This window comes from Crinia signifera, chromosome 1 (assembly GCF_055691185.1).
Source record: "Crinia signifera chromosome 1, ASM5569118v1, whole genome shotgun sequence".
Classification (NCBI taxonomy): domain Eukaryota; kingdom Metazoa; phylum Chordata; class Amphibia; order Anura; family Myobatrachidae; genus Crinia; species Crinia signifera.
The window spans coordinates 365070461-365089439 of NC_139217.1; the positions used below are offsets into that span (position 1 = coordinate 365070461).

General features: G+C 45.4%; 1 protein-coding gene across 17 annotated transcripts in view; it reads left to right on the forward strand.

Moving 5' to 3' along the window:
* RIMBP2 (RIMS binding protein 2) overlaps positions 1–18979 on the forward strand; it is a 359110-nt gene that overhangs the window by 10728 nt on the left and 329403 nt on the right. The window lies entirely within an intron of this gene.

Sequence of the window (18979 nt, forward strand, 5' to 3'; positions counted from 1 at the left end):
TTGCATTAAAGGTACTTATGTAGTATCTGGACGCCCGATTAAAACCCGATTTTTCCATAGGATTCAATGTTAAAATGGACTGAGTCCATTTTAACATAGGATTCTATGGGAAAAAGGGTCCTTTTCATTTCCCCACTATCCAACTACGCATGGAGTTGGATATAAACCTGTGGCGAGGGTAGCGAGCCACCGAGCCCGAAGCGTGGCGAGCGGATGCGGAATACTTTTTAACGAATCCGCGTCCCCTCGCGGGGCTCGTTGCGCTCGCCACGCTTCGGGCTCGGTGGCTCGCTACGCTCGCCACAGGTTTATATCCAACTCCGTGCGAAGTTGGATAGTGGGGAAATGAAAAGGACCCTTTTTCCCATAGAATCCTATGAAAAATCGGGTCCATCGCATCGCATGCGATTTGGTCGGATGCGATGCGATAATCGGGCGTCCAGATACTACATAAGTACCGCATTAAATAATGCATGAAATAAGGCTCTCTATGGAGGCATTTCTGCTATTACAAAATTAAAACTATGGAGGTTATTCTGGTTGGTGCGTAAATTTCCGAATTCTTTCGGAGCGGACCACTGTGCGGACATTGTAAGAAGAAACGCCCACAGGTCCTCCGCATTCGGACGGACTCGCTCTCTAAGAAGAGGGTGTGTTTACGGACAACATCCAAACCGTGCATGTGCGGTGGCCACACAAAGATTCTGCACGGTCTTACAGCGTCAGAACGGACGAGAAGCTGCACGTACGCACCGATGCGGTGTATTTCCGCAAAACTCACGACTATTCTCTGAACTCATAAAATGTTATGCTTTCCCTAACTGTAATAAATTTTTCATTTGATCCCCAAATGTGTGCTGTTTTTGCTGAATGTGAAAGTGACATGTATATTTATATTAGTGATACCAAGTTCTGACCATTGCTTGCAGTGTAAATGTGTGTAAAAAATGCAGCTGTGCTTTCAGCATATATTTGTGTGTTTTGTAATGGTCCATTTAGGCTGCAATGGTTCCAATTGAAACAATGAAAAGAGTGTAATTAATGAGTAATGAGTAGAGGAGTGGATTGTATTGTGTTCAGCTGACAGTGGTTCAGGTGCGGCCGTACTAATTGGGCGATCTGAATGCCTAGCGCATGACCGAGTGGTGTCCGCAAAGTGAAACTTGCTTATGAGGACCGCATATTTCCTGCCTGTTGGTTCGATTGCAGTCGGTGTTCTGTCCGAATGCACGCCTACCAGAATTAGTGCACTCCCTCGTGTACGCCCAGGTTTACGCCCAGTTTAGCCCACTTTGAAACTACGCCCCTGTGTACTTCCGAATGACGCCCATATTTCCAGAGTGAATGCGGTGCACATTTCTGTACGGTATTAGTGAGAACGAGTACGGAGACCGTGCGTGGCACATGCGCATAGCGTTGCCTACGCATGCGCAGACGGCTAAAAAACGCCATCCGAAAGAATTCGGAAATTTACGCATCGACCAGAATAAGGCCCCATGTTTGGGGCCTGACCAATTGAAACCTGTAACATAATTTGGTAGGCATTTCACCAGTACCAGCAGGTGTGGAACTACATGACCCAGCATCACCAACAATTACAATTTATGACCATTACATTTACATAAGTTGACCTTGCTGGGATATGTAGATCCACATGCAAACATTACAAGAGAGAATTACAGTTATAAAACATTGCAATGGTTGATGTACATGAAAACACTTACCAGCTTGGGGTGGTGTTGGTGGCCTATCGGTGTCTGCAACATGGAGCCCAGAAAGGACCTCTTGTGAGATTATTCTTTTGAGTTGCTTCTCATATGATGTATATGTGACCCGATTTTTCCATAGGATTCAATGTTAAAATGGACTGAGTCCATTTTAACATAGGATTCTATGGGAAAAAGGGTCCTTTTCATTTCCCCACTATCCAACTACGCATGGAGTTGGATATAAACCTGTGGCGAGCGTAGCGAGCCACCGAGCCCGAAGCGTGGCGAGCGGATGCGGAATACTTTTTAACGAATCCGCATCCCCTCGCGAGGCTCGTTGCGCTCGCCACGCTTCGGGCTCGGTGGCTCGCTACGCTCGCCACAGGTTTATATCCAACTCCATGCGTAGTTGGATAGTGGGGAAATGAAAAGGACCCTTTTTCCCATAGAATCCTATGAATAAACGGGTCCATCGCATCGCATGCGATTTGGTCGGATGCGATGCGATAATCGGGCGTCCAGATACTACATAAGTACCGCATTAAATAATGCATGAAATAAGGCTCTATGGAGGCATTTCTGCTATTACAAAATTAAAACTATGGAGGTTATTCTGGTTGGTGCGTAAATTTCCGAATTCTTTCGGAGCGGACCACTGTGCGGACATTGTAAGAAGAAACGCCCACAGGTCCTCCGCATTCGGACGGACTCGCTCTCTAAGAAGAGGGTGTGTTTACGGACAACATCCAAACCGTGCTTGTGCGGTGGCCACACAAAGATTCTGCACGGTCTTACAGCGTCAGAACGGACGAGAAGCTGCACGTACGCACCGATGCGGTGTATTTCCGCAAAACTCACGACTATTCTCTGAACTCATAAAATGTTATGCTTTCCCTAACTGTAATAAATTTTTCATTTGATCCCCAAATGTGTGCTGTTATTGCTGAATGTGAAAGTGACATGTATATTTATATTAGTGATACCAAGTTCTGACCATTGCTTGCAGTGTAAATGTGTGTAAAAAATGCAGCTGTGCTTTCAGCATATATTTGTGTGTTTTGTAATGGTCCATTTAGGCTGCAATGGTTCCAATTGAAACAATGAAAAGAGTGTAATTAATGAGTAGAGGAGTGGATTGTATTGTGTTCAGCTGACAGTGGTTCAGGTGCGGCCGTACTAATTGGGCGATCCGAATGCCTAGCGCATGACCGAGTGGTGTCCGCAAAGTAAAACTTGCTTATGAGGACCGCATATTTCCTGCCTGTTGGTTTGTTTGCAGTCGGTGTTCTGTCCGAATGCACGCCTACCAGAATTAGTGCACTCCCTCGTGTACGCCCATGTTTACGCCCAGTTTAGCCCACTTTGAAACTACGCCCCTGTGTACTTCCGAATGACGCCCATATTTCCAGAGTGAATGCGGTGCACATTTCTGTACGGTATTAGTGAGAACGAGTACGGAGACCGTGCGTGGCACATGCGCATAGCGTTGCCTACGCATGCGCAGACGGCTAAAAAACGCCATCCGAAAGAATTCGGAAATTTACGCATCGACCAGAATAAGGCCCTATGTTTGGGGCCTGACCAATTGAAACCTGTAACATAATTTGTTAGGCATTTCACCAGTACCAGCAGGTGTGGAACTACATGACCCAGCATCACCAACAATTACAATTTATGACCATTACATTTACATAAGTTGACCTTGCTGGGATATGTAGTTCCACATGCAAACATTACAAGAGAGAATTACAGTTATAAAACATTGCAATGGTTGATGTACATGAAAACACTTACCAGCTTGGGGTGGTGTTGGTGGCCTATCGGTGTCTGCAACATGGAGCCCAGAAAGGACCTCTGGTGGGATTATTCTTTTGAGTTGCTTCTCATATGATGTATATGTGACCGTCTGGGTGGTGCCTCCTCCAGTGCGTCTGGCCTCTTTAATTTCTGTTGCCATCTTAGCTTTGAGTAGCCTTTGATGTCATTAAACCTCATTTTAACATTTCGGACACTTCTTTTGTGGCTGCTATCGGCATTGACTTGGCCAATGATGGATTCCCACATGGCCCTCTTCCGCTGTGCAGTGTTCCTGTTGTTGTGCTTCCCCAGCAGCCTGTGAAAATGCGGGCACTATGGCGCAGACAAGGGCCGCATTTTCCTCATAAGAGAAACGCACCTTACGGCCACTTTGGGTGCATGCACTTTCTGGCTCCTCCTCAATCTCCTCTGTGGCCATGTCCCCCTCCTTCAGGGCAGCATCACCCTCCTCCTCACCTCCATCTACATCCACCTCAGGCCAGTCGACCTCAGACATGTGGCCCTCCTGCAGCTCCTCCTCGGACTGTGTGCTGAACAGGTCCTCCTGTGTGAGGGGATGAGATGGGGAGGCAAGAGGGTCCTCCACCTCCTACTGCTGTGCCTGCCTCCTCCAGGGCCCAGGCCTTGTTGTGGCCATGCTGGCTGGCAAAGTGCTGCCTCTCCCTCTCACACTGCTGGCTCTTCCCCTGGCTCCTCTGGCGCTGCTGCTTTCTGTTACTGGCCCACTGCTGCCTCTGCCACCCACACTCACTGTCACTCCTCCACTCCAATCCATTCTCCTCACCTTACTAAGGTCAAAATGGCGTCTGTGCCCCTTTATATAGGGGGTGTGATGCATATTGTAGGGGACTTAGGTGGGCCAATAGGTTAGGGGCAGTGGCGTAGCTATGAGGCAGCCCCCGCAGTGGCTTGGAGGAGACAGCGATGCGGGGGCGCCAAGACCAGAAGCAGCAACGCTGCAGCTGCCCAAAAAGCTGATATTAGTTAAGGACGCGGAGGAAGCCCTCGCATCCCTGACTCCTCCCCCCCTTCCCTACACGCCACCGACGCCGCTCAAACCCCCCCCGGCCACCGACTGAGGGAGCAGCAGAACGCACAACAATCTACCAGCAGTAGCACTAGTAATGAACGCGGCCGCCCCTCCACTGCCGCGGGCAGCAGGCTGTCGGGTGACCGCGCGCCGGGAACAACCCGCAGCGTCCGCAGCCAGCCAGCACAGCAACCAGCCTGACACCTCCAGCGCCGCTCCCCAGGATCCCATGCGCTGCACCGCTCCTCCGCACTGTGAGAAGCCCTCTGCCTGCCCCTCTCCTCCTCCCATGGCCCACTGACGAGGAGCTCCCTCCGATACTGCCCCAGAGACTCCGAGCCCGGAGACAAAAGACCCCGGGGAGACAACAAATCAGCTGCCGGCCCCTGGAGCGCGCCAGAAAGGCACCACCGAAGGGAGACCTGGTGCACAGCTCCGAACATGCCACAGAGATTTCTGACAGGCAAGGTGAGCACAACTGTGTATATGTACACACTGGGGCAAGGGAATTATATGTCAAAATCCTTCCCCTAGCAAACAAGTGGGTGGGAGGGGTTCTCTGCAACAAAGTGGCGTAAGTTCGTTCCAGTTGCACGGAGGCAAGATATATATTGGTGCCCCCCACACACACATACAACCCTATATAACCTTATATAAAATATATATTTCTGTTCAGATAGATAACACATATATATTTCAGAACTCAGCCACAGAAGCAATATTGTTGGCTTTTAAATAACTGATTTAAACTTCCAGGGGGAGGATAGGTGCCCCCTTGGGAGCAGGAGCCCAGCGGCAGATGACTCCATTGCCTCCCAGAGTTCTGCCTCTGCTCCCCACAGGTCTCTGCAAAGAGAAAAAAAAAAACAGCAGGGGGGGGGGGGTGTAACATCCAGAAAAGCCCATTGCCCCACAACAGCCATGCTACACCAACACCCCACTGGAAAGGCAGCCTCCTGCAGAGCTCCGTACCTCCGTCACTGTCCCCTCATCCCCCACGTCTCTGTCTCCACATCCCCGCCATCTCTGTCCCCACTGCCCCGTCCCAGCATCCCCTCTGCCTCTGTCCCCGCATCCCCTCCACCTCTCCCCCCACCATCCCATCACCGCATCCCCTCCACCTCTGTGCCCATGTCCCCTCCACCTCCATCCACATCCCCGCCATTTATGTCCCCACCACCTCCGTCCCCACATCCCCCTTGCCCATGTCCCCACCATCCCAGTTCACGCATCCCATCAGCCCCTGCCCCCGCGTCCCCTCCATCCTGGTCCCTGCATCCATGCCCCCATCCCGACATCCCCTTTGCCTCCACATCCCCTCCACCCCTGCTTCCCCACATCCTCTCCGAGTCCCCGCCTCACCCAAACTCCGGCCCAATCCATGTGCCACAATGCGAACCCTGGCTCAATCCATGTGGCACAACACGAACCCCAACTCAACACGTGTGGCCCACTGCAATGTGAATCCTGTGCCAAACAGTGCGGCACAATGTGATCCCGGCTCAAACCACATGAATCCCCGCCTATTCACCTTGGCACAATGTGAATCCCCACTCATTCGGAGTGATATCTGGCCCAACATGTGTGGCACAATGTGAACCCCGGCTCAATCCCTGTGGCACAACATGACCCCTGACCCACTCTGTGTGAACCTCGACTAACCACCTGTGAGCATCCGGATTGGCTGTCATAAGCTCTGATTGGCTTGTGAGCCTGCACAAGTTTCGAAATAGCTGCCGACCTGCCAGGTGGGCTGTGCATCGCACTGCCTGGCTCCTTCACCGTCGCAGTGAGGGGGAGGGGTAATCCCCCCTGGCAAAGAGCCTGCAACCCCTGGCGTCAAGTATGCAACCCGTAGAAATGAGCATGTAGGTAAGCGGCACTTATGTGGCATATTGTGCAATGGGCATTGCAGTGTGCGGCATATGTAATGGGAATTGTGGTGTCTGGCATACTGGGCACCGCGGTGTGTGGCATAATGTTCAATGGGCACTACGGTGTGTCACACATTGTGTAATGGTCATTGCGATGTATGGCACAATGTGCAATGGACACCACGATGAGTGGAACAATGATTAACCCCTTCCCGACATTTGACGTACATTTACGTCATGGTCGGGAAGTACTTCCCGACACATGGCGTAAATGTACGTCATGGCTTGTAACTGTCACCGCGTCTATAGACGCGGTGACAGTTTCAACATGTCTGCTGTCCCTGACAGCAGACATGTCCCTGCATGCCCAGGGGGGGCTGCGATGCCGCCCCCCCCGTCGGCGATCGCTGTGATTGGCTGTTCAGTGTGAACAGCCATTCACAGCGTTTTCTGTGTCACCGGCGAATAACGTTCGCCGGTGACACGCGATCGGAGGTGATTGGTGCTGTAAAGTACAGCACCAATCACCGCGGGGTGTAAGGGTGACACTGGTGTCACCCCACCTCACCCCGCCCGCCCCCAAAGGCCGTGATTGGTTCGTCGGACCGACGGACCAATCACAGCCAAGGAGGGGGATTTAAACTAACGGTGACTGCACTGCAGACGCCATTCCGGTCTGGAATTGCGTGCAGTGCGGTCACCGTGCCTAGCTGCCGCAGTATACTGACCTGAACCGAGCAAAATACTTACCTGATCACTGCTTCATCACTGCTTGTAGTGTGCTGGATGCTTCCTGGATCCTGTTACTACTTGTGACTTCCTGTGTTGTGAACTTGTGCTGCTGCAGTGTAATAGCGTTAGATAGAGAGAGATAGATAGAGGGAGATAGAGAGATAGAGAGAGATAGTGTCAGAGAGTGCTATATTTTGTGCTGCTGCAGTGTGATATAGTTATAGATAGAGAGATAGAGAGAGATAGAGAGAGAGAGATAGAGAGATAGTGACAGATTGTGCTATATATTTTTTATATAACTGACTGCTGCCCCCCCTTTTGTGCTGATCAGTATAAATTAACTGATCAGCAACTTTTTGGGGGCGCAGGTTTTTTTTTATATATATATACCTGTCAGTGCTGCTGCTGCAGTGTCATAGAGTGATAGATAGTGAGAGATAGAGAGAGATAGTGACAGAGAGTGATAGAGACTGCTATATTTTGTGTCTGCTGCCCCCCTTTTGTGCACCCCCAGCAACTTTTTGGGGATGCAGGGGTTATTTTTCATATATATAACTGTCAGTGCTGCTGCTGCAGTGTCATAGAGTGATAGATAGTGAGAGATAGTGACAGAGAGTGATAGAGAGTGCTAAATTTTGTGTCTGCTGCCCCCGCCTTTTGTGCTGATCACTATATCTGAGGTGATCAGCAACTTTTTGGGGGTGCAGAGGTTTTTTTTTTTTTATATATATACCTGTCAGTTGCTGCCAGTTGCACTGTCAGTTGCACCAAAGGTTGTGCACCTGCTGCCCCTCACTGGTAATCAGTGTCGCATCACTGATCACCTTTTTTTTTTGTGGGTGCTGTGGGGTCTTTTTTTAATTTTTTTTTTACACACACTGTGATTTTGTGGGTGTCCTGTGGCCACTGTGCGCTGATCAGTGACGTACATCACTGATCAGCTTTTTCGGCACAGGGTTGATCTATTTTTTTTTTTTTTTTTGATAAAATTCCTGTTGCCTTTGAGCGCTGTTCAGTGACGGACGTTACTGACCAACATCTGTGCTCAATTTTTGGCGCAGGACCTTTTTTTTTTTTTTTTTTAACCCCTTCAATTTTTTTTTTAACCCCTTCAATTTTTTTTTTTTTTAACCCCTTCAATTTTTTTTTTTGTATAAAGTATTTTTTTTTTCTGCACTACATACACACTACACACTACATACCCCCCGGGTTGAAATAAAGTTTGTACCCCCCCCTACACTATACACGTGTTGAAACATTTCACTACCAGTAACACAAAAATAAAAATGGCATCCCAAATGTCATCCCAAATGTCATCCCAGTCATCCAGAAGAATGTATTCAGCGGAGGAGGCATATGCCATGCTTGCCTCTGACTCTGACACAGCCAGTGATGCAAGCGGGGAATTTGAAGGATTCGTCTTAAGCTCCTCTTCCTCCTCTGGTGATGAGGGACCCCCTCAAAGACGCCCCCGTAGAGCAGCTGAGACCCCCCCCCCCAATAATTGATCTCGTATGGACCCCACCACCAGACAATTTGGAGCCCCAGGTTCCTGAGTTTTTGGCCATGCCAGGAATCCAATTTGATTCTACAGGTCTCAGAGAAATTGACTTTTTCAAATTATTTTTCTCTGATGATTTTATAAATTTAATGGTGGACCAAACTAATTTATATGCCCAGCAGTTTATTGCTCAAAACCCCACGTCATCATTTGCTAGGTGGACCCCTGTAGATGCAGTAGAGATGATGACGTTTTGGGGTCTGGTGTTTCATATGGGCATAGTAAAAAAGCCAGAAATTAGGCAATATTGGAGTACAGATGTTCTGTACAGCACCCCATTTTACCGTATGGCCATGCCCCGGGCTCGATTTGAGACTATCCTTAAATTTTTGCATTACAACGATAATGCACAGTGCCCACCCAGAGATGATCCCACCTTTGACCGGTTATTCAAAGTCAGGCCGGTCATTGATCATTTCAGTGCCAAATTTGAAGAGATGTACATCCCAGATAAATTCATTTGCATAGACGAGTCCCTTATACATTTTAAAGGAAGGGTTAAATTCCGCCAGTACCTTCCCAGTAAGAGGGCAAGGTATGGCATAAAAATGTATAAGCTGTGTGAAAGCACCTCAGGGTACACTCACAGGTTTAGGGTATATGAAGGGAAGGATTCAAGAATTGAACCGCCAGAATGCCCCCCCTCCCTCGTAGGTGTTAGTGGAAAAATTGTCTGGGATTTAGTGCACCCCTTCCTGGATAAAGGTTATCACCTCTATGTGGATAACTTTTACACTAGCATCCCCCTGTTTAAGGCCCTTGGTTCAAGAGGTACAGCAGCTTGCGGTACTGTGCGCAAGAACCAAAGAGGCCTCCCAAAAACGCACATTGCCCAAGTAATGAGAAGGGGTGAAAGCAGGGCACAATCCACCGAAAATATGTTGTTGGTCAAATATAAGGACAAGAGGGATGTCCTTATACTGACAACAATTCACGGAGACAGTACCACCTCCGTCCCTGTACGAGGTACCAGTACCCACACCTCAAAACCTAATTGTATCCTGGATTACAATAGGTACATGGGCGGAGTGGATCTTTCAGATCAGGTACTGAAGCCGTACAGTGCCCTGCGGAAAACAAAAATCTGGTACAAGAAGCTGGCCGTGTATATCATCCAGATGGCACTGTATAACGCTTACGTGCTATTCCGTTCTACCGGCCAGAGGGTGACATTTATGCACTTTCAAGAGGAAGTCATAAAGGGCCTAATATTTGGGAACCAGCAGGCAGAGGGCCCCAGTACTTCTAGTACTGGCCCCCGTATTGTACCAGGGCAGCATTTTCCTGATGAAATCCCCTCCACTGGAAAAAAGGGCAGGACACAAAAAAGGTGCAAAGTTTGCTATAAAAAGGGAATAAGAAAGCAAACTATTTTCCAGTGTGACACTTGCCCCGACAAACCCGGCCTATGTATAAAGGAGTGTTTTAAATTATACCACACATCTATGGATTATTAGGTTCATCATTTCACCGTGCTTCGGGGGTCTTGCTAATGCCACATAGCACCCACCATTCATTCCACCAGAATCTGAGCCGCAAAATCCAAAAATCACTCCTTCCCTTCTGAGTCCTGCCATGCACCCAACTGGTATTTTTTGGTCACATGTGAGGCATTGCCGTACTCGGGAGAAATTGGGGCACAGATTTTGGGGTGCTTTTTCTCCTTCATACCTTCTGAAAATAAAAATTTTTGAGCCAGAACTGCATTTTTGTGTAAAAAAATGTAATTTTTCATTTTCACTGCCCAGTTGTATCAAAATTGGTGAAACCCCTGGGGGTTTGAAATGTACACTATACCCCTAGATGAATTCCCTGAGGGGTGTAGTTTGCAAAATGGGGTCACTTGTGGGGTGGTTCCACTGTATTGGTGCTTTGGGGGTCTTGCTAATGCGACATAGCACCCACCAACATTCCACCAGAATTTGTGCTGCAAAATCCAAATATCACTCCTTCCCTTCTGAGTCCTGCCACTTTTTGGTCACACATGAGGCATTGCCGTACTCGGGAGAAATTGGGGCACAGATTTTGGGGTGCTTTTTCTCCTTCATACCTTCTGAAAATGAAAAATTTTGAGCCAGAACTGCATTTTTGTGTAAAAAAATGTAATTTTTCATTTTCACTGCCCAGTTGTATCAAAATTGGTGAAACCCCTGGGGGTTTGAAATGTACACTATACCCCTAGATGAATTCCCTGAGGGGTGTAGTTTGCAAAATGGGGTCACTTGTGGGGGGGTTCCACTGTATTGGTGCTTGGGGGGTCTTGCTAATGCGACATAGCACCCACCAACATTCCACCAGAATCTGAGCTGCAAAATCCAAAAATCACTCCTTCCTTTCTGAGTCCTGCCATGCACCCAAATGGTATTTTTTGGTCACATGTGAGGCATTGCCGTACTCGGGAGAAATTGGGGCACAGATTTTGGGGTGCTTTTTCTCCTTCATACCTTCTGAAAATGAAAAATTTTGAGCCAGAACTGCATTTTTGTGTAAAAAAATGTAATTTTTCATTTTCACTGCCCAGTTGTATCAAAATTGGTGAAACCCCTGGGGGTTTGAAATGTACACTATACCCCTAGATGAATTCCCTGAGGGGTGTAGTTTGCAAAATGGGGTCACTTGTGGGGGGGTTCCTAAATTTTAGCATCTTATGGTGCCTAGAAACCTACATGGTGCCTAAAAAATAATCTCATAAAAAGGAGGCTCCAAAATCAAGTAGGTGCTCCTTCTATTATGAAGCCTGTGGTTTGGTCAACGTGCACACTAGGGCCACATATAGGATATTTATGAAAACAAAAGAATTGGGGGAATCAATTTTTAGTGACATTTCTCTAGTAAAATGTACTGTGTTCCTTAGAAAAATGTATTAAAATTGCAAATCTGCAAAGAAAATGAAATTTTGAAATTTCACCTACACTTTGTTTTAATTCCTGTGAAACACCTAAAGGGTTAACAAACTTCCAAAATGCTGTTTTGAATACTGTGAGGGGTGCAGTTTTTGAAATGGTATCATTTATGGGGGTGTCTCACATACAAGTCCCTCAAAGTCACATCAGAACTGAACTGGTCCCTAAAAAAATCAGTGTTTGAAATTTTCTTGAAAATTTGAGAATTTGCTATTCATATTGTAAGCCTCCTAGTGTCCAAAAAAATGAAAAGGAAGTTGAAATAATGATGGAAACATAAAGTAGACATATGGTCTATGTTAGTTATTAACTATTTTGAGTGGTATGATTATTTGTCTCACAAGCAGAAAATTTAACATTTTGCAAATTGCTAAATTTTCCATTTTTTTACGACATTTTGGTATTTTTCACAAAAAAACACAGACTGTATCGACCCAAATTTACCACTAATTTGAAGTACAATGTGTCACGAAAAAACAATCTCAAAATCACTGGGATAAGTAAAAGCAAAAAAAAGTTATCCCCACTTAAGTGATACATGTCAGATTTGAAAAAAAGGGCTCTGTCAGGAACGCAAAAACTGGCTCTGTCAGGAAGGGGTTAAGGGAAATTACATTGGGTGACTTATTGTTAATGGGCATTGCAGTGTGCGGCACTTTTTAAAGGGCCTTAACCCTTGAAGCGAGGCCGCACATACTTTTTTGAAATGTGCGCATTCTTTATTTTTAAAATATCTATTGGTGGGGCACATTTTTACTGTTAAAACTGGGAGCCATATTGTCAAGAAACAGCCCTGTTTGTTTCACCGGAATGGAATTGGGGGGCAGGAAACTTTTTTGGCTTGGGAGAGCAAATTTTATAGTTACGCCACTGGTTAGGGGGTTGTTGGGCATGCGGAGGCAGTGTTGTAATTCGCATTAGGGTTGGTCAGAAAATCGGACATGACCTGTGCCAGAAATCGCACATTACTATGTCATAAATTCGCAGCACATCACATCTCTTCGCACCTCATCACACTTTTTGGGCACATTAGCGCATCCCATTGGTTTTGGGGGGGAAATGCGATTTGAAAGTGCGATTTTGAAATGTTACTAAAACTCGCATCCTATTAAATGTCACCCTATATCTGCATATAAGTTACACTACTTCACCAGTTAAATCCACAAATATTCTCCCACAATTAACAAGAATTGAGGGCACATAGAAAAACTGGCATGTGATTAAAGATGGACATACAGTAATACGATTATTTGGCTAATCTTCCTGATATTGGTGGATCACCTAATAATTGTACAGTATTTGCATAACTCATCTCAAAATATTGATTGGTTAGGCATGCTGATTTGTAACACATGTCCATTGTGATATTTTTGGAGCTCCAAGTTACTTGGGAGGAAAGGGGAAATATCATCAACCCTGTGGACCCTGTGGAGGATATGTGGCTATATAATTTTTGAAATATCTCAGTGTATGGTCACTATATGTGCTGTGTTACAAGCTGTCAGATAAAATGTCTGTCGTTCTGACAGACATTTTATATGGTCAGACACAGGCAGTTGGGAGTCCCCCTGTCACTTGCTGCTCTGCTTGGCAGAAAAGCAGTGAATAGATACTATTTATTTTTATTTATTTATTTACAGTTTCTTATATATCGCAACATATTCCGTTGCGCTTTACAATTGAAAACAACAGCGATTAAACAAACTACTATGCTCATGCACACATATACATGCAGAGGGCTGTGGGCATGGCCAGTAGCTTTCAGATCATTGGGCATTCCGCCATGGTGATGAAAAAGGAGGTATCGCTTCCCATGAAGCCACACCTCAATTTCCTGAGGCCACGCCACTTTTCAAAACATTCAAATACACAAAAATATAAAGACAGTCCCAATATACATTCAGATGCAGCAAAATATTGGGAGGGATCCAGAGACAGATTTATACTTCTTGGGGCCCTAAACAAGATACCAGTTTCAGGGGCAAACGCAGGATTTTCAGAAGGGGGTTTCCAGAGGGGCGGAGCAAAGCACGGAGATGGACACTTAGGTGACCCAGTATATGCCGGGTCAGTTAAAGTATTATAGATAGACCAAATATATATATAAATAATAATAATAATAATAATAATAAAATATATACACACACACACATACATATATAACAGCAGTGTAGACCCCTGGGCATAGCAATGTATTGGGGCCCCTACCGATCCTCCAGCGGTAGGGGTGGGGGAAGCTTTGATGTCCCACGGGTGGTAGGGGGTATTATACCAACCGCTCAGCATGTAGGGCCTGGATCAGTAATTTCCACTAATTACCCCTTTACTGCACAGATGGTGGGAGAAGGGGGCATTGGGCTGAATGAAGGGGCCCTGATACATAACTTCCAGGGTGGTAGAGGATGTTTAATATGCAGAGGAGGGGTGTATAGTGGAGTGGGCTTATTATTCATAATTTTCTGGTGGGAGGACAGCTTGCTTGACTGCAGATATCTCCAGTTCCCAGAAATATATTTCTTAGATTTTAATGGAATTAAAAACTAGATAATCCCACCTACCAAATGCTATTGGGCACTAGGGGATCAGAGTTTAGGAGGAAGAGCAATCTGCCAATGAGTATATAAAACTAGATACCAGGTGTGTGGAGCTGGAGCAGTAACCAGCTGCTGGAAAGCTGATATCTCTGGTTCTGGGAACAGTAGAGACAAGCTACTAGTGTTCCTCAAAGGGGGAGAGTCACAGCTTTTGGAATTTACCCTCAGAAAAACTCTAAGTCCGACAGAACCTGAAATATCTGACTGGGAAGTACAATTAACAGGGTTGGATGGGGACCACTATTTTGAAGTCAGATATCTCCGGTTCCCAAGGGCCGATTTTTAAAATTCTTGTACCCATGGAAAGAAGGGGCCCTCAGCTTTCAGCCTAGGGTCCAAAGACTCCTGGGAGGGTTTCTGGGTACTCAGAAACCCCCCCTGCGTGCGCTACTGAGTTTGGGACCCTCCTTGCTCAAACAATCCACAGCACTATATTTTTGCTGCTGCTTGCAGGCTGCGTCGATATACTACCTGGGCGAGTGCACTGTCTACCGATAAATGCTTAGTTGCGTGAGTATTGGCATTGTGTACAAATCTGAATCAGGCCCTAGGTATTTTATACCTGTGTATTTATAGTAGACTGGCTGACCACATACAGTGGATGAATCCATTTTGTGTGTCCAAAGTTTTTTATCCTATCAAAGAACATCAAAGGGACCTCGAAAGTTGGGTGGGTCTGTTTGATGTTATGACAGCACATGGTAGTTCAATGCTTCTCTGGGAACATTTTGGACAGCCAAAGTATAGTTATGGGATCCATTAGGACCGGCTGGGCCCTAGGCAGGCACATACCTGAAGGTTGATTTGTGGAAAATCCACATCTGGCTGGTTTAATGTTTGTAAGTAAAGCGAGAAAGCAAACAATTGGGCAAAATCATGTTGCACTGCAGTTGGGGCAGATGTAACGTGCAGAAAAATTTATATTTGAGTGGGGTATAGTCCAACTGAAATCTTAATTGCTGTCTAAAAATAAAGCTGTTTAACATTTCTGGGCTACATGTAAAAGCAGTCAGTATTTATCCTTACATTAGAACATGGTTTGTTCCACACACAATGTTGCTTGCTAGTTTTGCTTTACTTAAACCTGAATGGGCATTATATATAGTATATAATAACTTGTGTGCCCTACTGCTGCAGTGCATCATTAAATGAAATCATAAATTGGGTTTAACATAACTGGGTTTTAGATGATTAATATTATTATTACCACAAGTTATGTATATAGCACGCATAGCATATTCCACAGCGCTTTATAGAGAATACAGATGGAGCCACTCTCTCACCCCCAGCGCTCGCCAGATTTCAATAGCTGGTGGAGAGCGGGCCGGCAGACCTCTCACTCGCTCGCGCATGCCATTGCCAAGAATGGGGCTCCAAGCGCCTTGTGCCCCATACTGACGCATGCTCACGGGAGCTGGGGCTGGTGATTGCAGCGATGGGAGCCGCTCTTACGAGAGCAGCCTTATCTGTGTTTTGCCCATTCACATCAGTCCCTGCCCCAATGGAGCGTACAATATATATTCCCATAGTATTTTGAAATGTGTTTCTTAAATAAAAGAGTGTGGGACTGAAGGTGCTTCGGGACTTTAGGGGGAGATGAGGGCAGCCAGGTGTACTTGGGGATTAAGGAGGAGGAAGTTGCAAGTGAGATTGATTAAATGTAAAAAATATGTGGTGCTGCAGAACAGCTCCCCTACTGCAAGGTGCCCCGTGTGGTGGCAAATGTCACACCACCCTAGACACAGCCCTGACCCATGCTAGCGGAGTCTCACTGGACCTAGTGCACCAAGAGAGGCTGTTTGGCAGGACTGCTGCAATGATGTGAGGATGAGGATACATCTGTATGTGTCTGTTTAGAAAACAAACAATTACTGTAAGAAAGCCCATTACACTATGTGAAGCCTTCACTTTCTGTGAACTCCAGCATCTGTTAGATGTTAAGATGCTTTAATCAAATAGTTGATGTCTAGAACAAGGAGAGTTATCTGAAAATGCAATTTCTGCTGTTCTATGTTCTAAGGTCGGTTTTTACAGTTAATTTGCATATAGAAATTCAATTATAATTGTAAAAAATATGACTATTTTGGTAGAAAAAGCTTACATTTAGAAACAGAATACATTTTTAAATTCTATTTTTCTGTCAATGAAGGAGTTAAAAAAACACAGGTAAATGTATTCTGTTTCAATAGTCAGCCCTTTAAAGCATTAAGAATGACAGAATTGCTGCGGTTGTGGGTTTGCATTATAATACATTTTCTCATTATCCTGCCAGTATAACACTTTTGGGTTCCTTTTCCTTGCAAGTCCTGACCTTTATCCATTACATCGGAGCTAATAGCTTGTTTGGCAAGTTTTTCCACGAACGATATTAAAATGAAAAGGCCTGCATCTGCATTAGTTTTGCAAAACCAACACAGTATGTGATGAAGTATACAGAATGTGATGAAGAGGTTTATATTATGGGACTCATCCAGTGGCATAGCAATAGCCCATAGAGACCCCATGGTGGCTTGGAGACACTAGGGAGGTGGGCCCCATTACTGCAGTGCTGCCGGGACCTGCATATCTACTTGTCTGCAGTTTTGTTGCAGTTTCACCCATTGAAAATGTCCCTCCCAAAATGGCCACCACCTCACAGGAGTTATTGAGGAAGCTAGAGTAGGCAGCAGCCATATTGGGAGGGCCATTTTTAACGGAAGCAGGAACTACAGATGCGGCACTGCCGGAAGAGGACGGGGAGTACCCTGACAATGAGCAAAACCTCTGTGACAAAGAGCAGGTAACATAGGGTGACAACCTAATTGTTAAGCCACTTGGCTCTAAATTACAAGTGCAAAATTTGTCAAAAAAAAACGGCACAATTTTCTCAGCTTGTATAGCATATACACCGTATACATCCAGTTCAGTCATTGGTAGCTTATGTGGGGGTTTATTTACTAAGATGGGCGTTCTGTTGAAGATGGGATGTTGCTATGGGCAACCAATCAGATTCTACCTATGATCTTCTAGAAGGTGCTAAATAAATATGAAGTAGATTCAATAGAACTTCCATCTTAGTAAATAAAAATCTATGTGGCTGGCTTGCAGCACAAGATGTTCCCAGTGGTAGTAGTAAATGATAAACAATTCATACATTACATGTATGGATCATGTTATATAAGTCTCATTCATCATGTACATGGAAATTAGATGTTTATATAAAATTATGATAACATTATTTGCATTAAATTCACATTCACACCAGCTGTGGTCCCTGTTCAAAGGGGAGGGGGGGATATTATTTTTTGTGTGTTATTGCAGCTCCCCAAATACAGAAATAAGTATAATGATGTAATATAGCTCTGCAGCCATGTTACTATAGTGTTAGGATAGATAGGATAGATACTCATGTAGCCATCCATCAAAAGCAGCCACCATCACAATTATCAGTTTGCATTCTGCAAAAGGGGTTGAGCACTTAGGCGTATGTATAATGGGTGTGCAGAGTGTGTGGTGGACACAGGCTTCTGGGTCCAGGGATGGCACACACCACACACCCTGCACCCATGTGGAATACTTACCTCTCCAGAACCCCATGTGCATAGTTACCTAACCTTCTGCATTCTGCAGGAGACTCCCTGAAATAGCAGAAATCTCCCTCTCTCCCTCAGTCTACCAATCTCCCTCATTTCACCTAACCCACATTACACTGTTACATTTATGGGGGAAAAAGGAATGAGAGACAGATACATTTACATTAAATCATCAGCACCATTTCCCAGCACTTTACCAAGTATAGTAGCTCTCACTAACTGCTATGGGGCTCATCTACATTTATATATAAGTAATTTTAAAAGATTCCTCTCAGATATAGCAGTACACAGCCACGCTTCTAGGTGCCACGTTCACAATGTGATATATATTGCAATTTAGACAAGCCACAGGGCCAAGGTGTTAGTCTGTATTTGTATATCTAATGTTATACACACCATCAACTGTCGCAGTTAATTTAAATAGGAGTTTTATGATTGTATCCTCCCAATCACGTATTGCCCGGGTTTGGGCATTTTTGCCAAAGTAACTATTACATTAGTGGATCTCCGCAGCTTTGCAGCAGAAACACTGTGGCTGAATTAATGATGAAGGCAAATAACAACAATGCAGAAGTGAAAAAGAAGGAAATGCACAATGAAATATAGATGAGTTTTAATAATACTATGCGAAAGTTTTTTTATCTGTTTTGTTTTGTAGAGATGCCAGGGGCTGCAATGTACTGTATATAAATGATCCATTTATTTAACTTTCAGCACATTTTTGTTATAATGCCAGCTGATTGGATTCTCAAGCTTATCCAACCTTAAGGCTGTGCAGTGTGGACAGCAGTTACAGAGATCACTGCATTGCTGCGCTTCAGAACTGCTAGAACAACTGCTAGAACAACTAACCTCAGTGAGCGCGTTCTGGTACACCTGCGAGTATATAGATCTCTCCTCCCTCCATTTCACTATCCATCAACAATGTTCATATCACCTGTACAGCAAGTCTGCTGTCTTGGAGTGCTCTTTTGTGGCTACCTCTCTATCATAACAAACCCACTATTATGGGGCATATAATTAATTTTATGGCCTTCTAGAGGTGTCCCTCTAGCAAGGGAATCTCACCGTGTGTACACAGCATTACTCATTGATTAATAGTTATTACTGCTAACTCCCTTCCTCCCTTCATTCCATGGTGGGTAGTTTACATTACAGATCAGCCTGTTGGCCCGTCAGACAGGGG